The sequence below is a fragment of the Gekko japonicus genome, unplaced genomic scaffold (assembly GCF_001447785.1).
Source record: "Gekko japonicus isolate JY-2015 unplaced genomic scaffold, Gekko_japonicus_V1.1 scaffold5252, whole genome shotgun sequence".
In the NCBI taxonomy this organism is placed as follows: Eukaryota; Metazoa; Chordata; class Lepidosauria; order Squamata; family Gekkonidae; genus Gekko; species Gekko japonicus.
This window is the reverse complement of record NW_015163781.1, coordinates 47,757-52,451: the sequence shown is the minus strand read 5'-3', so window position 1 is coordinate 52,451 and position 4,695 is coordinate 47,757. Positions and strand designations below refer to the sequence as shown.

Genomic DNA, 4,695 nt, shown 5'->3' with positions numbered 1-4,695 from the left:
TACCCTGCTTTTCTTTACCTTGAGGAGTCTCAAAGCGACTTACAATCCCTTCCTCTCCCTCTCCCCACAAATGGCTTCTCTTATGTTCTTATCAGCTTCAAGAGGGGACTGGATGAACATACGGAGCAGAGGCTCATCAGTGGTTGTTAGCCACAAGGCATAGATTGAACACTACGCCCAGGGCATTGATGCTCTGTATTCTTGGTGGTTGGGGGGGGGGGCAACACTGGGAGTGTATCTGGAGTTCTGGCCCCACTGGTGGACCTCCTGATGGCATCTGGGTTTTGACCACTGTGTGAAAAAGTGTGGACTGGATGGGCCAATGGTCTGATCCAACATGGCTGCTGTTTTGTTCTGATCAGGTAGGTGGGGCTGAGCGAGTTCTGAGAGAACTGTGACTGGCTCAAGGTCACACCCAGCAGGCTTCGTGTGGAGAAGTGAGGAACTACACCCGTTTCTCCAGATGAGAGTCTTGCTGCTCTTAACCACTACACCACACCGTGCTCCCAGTGGACATGGCCAGGATGTGGCACTGGCGGTCTCTAATGTAACTGCATTTAAGTGGCCAAAATTCAGATAAGCGGTCTGAGCCTGCCAGAGCAATGAGGAGGCTGGACTCTCGAGCTAGACAGCGAGGGTCAGGGGCAGACCTGGAGATAAAAGTTCCAACTATTCTGTTAGCTGCTGCCCCTGCTGAAGGGATATTTTGATGAAAAGTATCAGGAGAATATAGCATTTGTGTATCATATGGAAAAGTTACAGGAATGTCTCAAAATGTAAGATCTAAAGCAAAAAGGTGAGCGTTCTCGATCGACCGCAAACCACTAGGAAAAGTGGAACAGGTCAGGGTGACAGTAGACTGTAAATCCCTTTCAGCTCTGGGAAGAGTTGGAGTTGGCAGGCCTTGCCTAAGAAGGCCGGAATCGGCATGAAGGAACACAGAGGGGAGGAGCTGCCCTTTTGTTAGAAGAAGGACAATTTATTTAAAAAAATATATGAGTAAGAGGGGAAATCCCATTGTGCAGAAATTCATTCATTCATTCATTCATTCATTCATACAAATTTCATTTGACTCGGTGCATCTCTCAGTGGTGTCAGTAATTACACTTGTTTACCTTGTCTTCAGAACACTGGGAACATTAGAGAACACTGGGAACATTAGAAAACACCGGGTCCCTTCCTGGGCTCACATGTGGAGAGCTGGCTGATAAGAGCTGTGAATCACATTAAACTTCGCTCTCGGCGGCCTTGCGACTCCTAAATAGCATTCCATTCTTATTTGCATCCTAATGCCTTCTGCAGAGGCTTCTTATACACAGAAATGCAGATACAAAATTTATGTTCTGCTATAAGTTTTTGTAATCAAAAGATTCTAGGTTACATGCCAAAATCTGGATCTATCATGATTAAACTTTTGAAGGCACAGTGACAGCTGTCAATATACATCAAGGAGAGAGTGTCAGAAATCACATTCATTTTCCCCTTGTGCTACAATCCCCCCCTCTTGGTGAAATGACCACCCTAAGGCTCACTGCCACCATCAAGAGCTCTGTCCACTGGAACTGAGTACTCAGGATCCTTAGCCCAATACCTGGCAACCATTGTCACTTGTTTAGCTCATGAGCTGGGGGTTCATTGTACGCAGAGACAAATTCCATAGATCAATACAATTTTCGCCAGAACAGATGTTAAACAATATAAACAATAGATCTTAAACCAGTGAACCAACTCTCAAACCAATCCCCCCCCCCCCGAAAAAATATAATTTCTTTGGAAATATTTTAAATATTCTTGATATTTCATTGAATGGAGGCTGAATGATCACTCAGGTTCAAACAACACATGTCAGTCTATAGCCATTCTATTCTGGATGGTAGCTTTTTCAGTACCATGCAGATCACACAGCACACTCCCCACAAAACCTGGGAGGAAGTATCATTCACCGGACAGGTCAGTCTGCAAACAGGGGCATCTAAGTTTTCAGAGTTGATGGCAGCCAAGGCAGGCCCCCGACCAGAGGGGCGACCAAGGCAATAGAATCACCGGTGGAAAACAATCTCATTGAGGGGTCACATTTCTTATCAATCTCAGTGTAGCTGCGCTTAGGGCGGGGAAGAGCAGTTGTGATTTCCCATGGAATCAGGAAAATTGTTAGGCGGCCATAGACACAAGGGCCGCCCAGGATGTTGAATAAGTATTTAGTCCACAGAACAGGAAAAATCCTCTGGAGAATGTAGTGTGCCAGGCATAAAATGGAGTGGATTCTGTCAGGTTACACTCGAGTGGGTGGTTGGTTAACATGGAGGCAGGTAGATATACATCCTTTGAAAAACAGGCAGCGGTCAGCAGGCATGACTTTGGCAACTTTGACAGCAAACATATTTTTGATGGATAGCTGGACTCGGTCATGCCATTTTGGGTTGGAGACGAGGGCTGGACCGCGATGGCCCGTCAAGCCGGGTGGATTAGTCCCTGGTTCTTTCATCCATTTTACTAGAGAATCTTATCCCGGGCATACAAACAGATCCGTTTGCCTTAACAGGTGTTCACAATGGACTGCTTATGTCCTATACTCCCACTTAGTGCTTAAAGACATCCTTACACATTATACAGTAACTTTTTTGACATTTATGGCTCACCTCTATATGAACAATAAATAATACAAAACCACTAGTCTGCTTAGTTATTGCATCTTTAATAATACAACTTTAACAATATAACGGGGTGTGGCTGGTCAGGCAGGCTTTAACCGTTCTCTGGGATTCTTGAAAGAGTCCAACGGAAATGACTGAACGGAGGGGGGTCACCGCCATGGCTGTTCCTCCGTGGTGGGGGGACTGGTGATCAACATCGAAAATCTCGGCTAACGGGTGCGGGGGAGCCAGATCCGGCCGTCTGGGTTGATGAACCATCCTCTTTTGTCTTGGGCTGTACGTTGTTCCGTTGCGTGTTGCCATTCTTCTTTGGTATAAACTGGTCGTTCAGGCAGGTGGAAAAGCTGGAATGAGGGCGAGCGGCGAGCGGCCTACGGGTTTCTTTAGTGGCTTTGTCTACGCAGTGGTTGCCATACCCTCCTGGGCAGTTCAGGCGCTGGTGGTCATGAATGTATATGATGGCAACTTCAGCAGGGAGGTGAATATCTTCCAAAAGTGCAAAAATCTGTTGTTCATGTCTGAGGGGCTTCCCGTCAGCTGTTAGAAAGCCCCTCTCTTTCCACAGGGTGCCAAAGGCATGAGCCGCTCCAAAGGGACATTTAGAGTCTGTATAGATGGTGGCTCCTTTACCTCTTGCAAGTTGAAGAGCCCTGTCCAGGGCATGCAGTTCTGCCAGTTGGGCAGACGAGGACGGAGGGAGAGCATGGGTCTCAAGTACAGAGTGTCCAGTACAGATTGCACATCCCGTGTGGCGGATTCTCTCTTGCATGAAGGAGCTGCCATCCACAGTTCCACGTCTGGGTTGCATAGAGGCCCATCTTGTAGGTCTATGCGGCTGATGGTCTGTTGGTCAGTGTGTTCAATGCGGTCATGTTCCAGGTTTTTATCCGGAATGGGGAAGAAAGTGGCAAGACTGAGCCGGCTATAGGCTTCAAACGTGATGTCTTCAGGTTCCAGGAATAAGGCTTCATACTTGGCAAGGCGAAACTGGGTGAATCCCTTTACTCCTCACTGTTGGAGTGAAGAGGCAATGGAGTGGGGTCAGTAGACATGCATGCCCCACTCAAGGGTCAGTTTCCGGGCTTCTTTAACAGCTAGGGTGGTAGCAGTGATTGTGCGCGTGCAGGCAGGCCACTCTTGTGTCCCTCCCATTCATATACAAAGAGCTGGAAGGGTTTCTGCTGGTCCGGGTGTCTGAGGGCTGGCGCACAATCATCAGGGCAATCCTGGTCTGGTTACATGCTGTCCTACAGAACCAACTACAGGGAGCTTCATCCTTGTGGGGATTCTTTGAGGAACAGGAAGGTCTCTGTTTCAAGCTCTTGACACACTGTGAGTATTTATGAGGTTCCTCCTCTGTGTGGATTCATTAGTGCTTAAGGAGATATGAGCTGGTCTTAAAAACTGCTTCCACCCTGAGAGCAAATTCTGGTTTTTTTTCCTTGTGAGGTCTAATTCAGTCTTCAGTCATGCCTAAAGCTCTTTCTCCAGTACAAGGATTCATAGACGCTGTTGCATCTTGCTCCACACCCTAGGCATTCAGACGGTTTTTCTCCTCTGTGAATTCCTACGTGCCCTTCAAAAGTTCCACTCTGACTGAATTTTTTCTATAACCTGAGCATTGAAAATGGGTCTCCCCTTTGTGGATTCTTGGATGCTGTTGAAGAGTGCGATTCTGACTGAATCTGTTTCCACACTCTGAGCATTCAAAAGGTTTCTCCCCTGTGTGGGTTCTATGATGCCTTTTAAGAGTGCCACTCTCACTGAATCTCTTTCCACACTCTGAGCAATCAAGAGGTTTCTCCCGTGTGGGTTCTTTGATGCCGTTGAAGATGGCCACTCCGACTGAATTTCATTCCACACTCTGAGCATTCAAAGGGTTTCTCCCCTGTGTGGGTTCTTTGATGCCTTTTAAGAGTGCCACTCTCACTGAATCTCTTTCCACACTCTGAGCATTCAAACAGTTTCTCCCCTGTGTGGGTTCTCTGATGCTGTTGAAGACTGCCACTCTGAGTGAATCTCCTTCCACACTCGGAGCATT

The 4,695-nt window shown here is 47.3% G+C and overlaps 1 pseudogene; it reads right to left on the bottom strand.

Annotated features, from left to right (window-relative positions):
- Positions 1-2,844: 2,844 nt before the first annotated feature.
- The window catches only part of LOC107107629, a 7,059-nt pseudogene continuing 5,208 nt past the window's right edge, over positions 2,845-4,695 (bottom strand).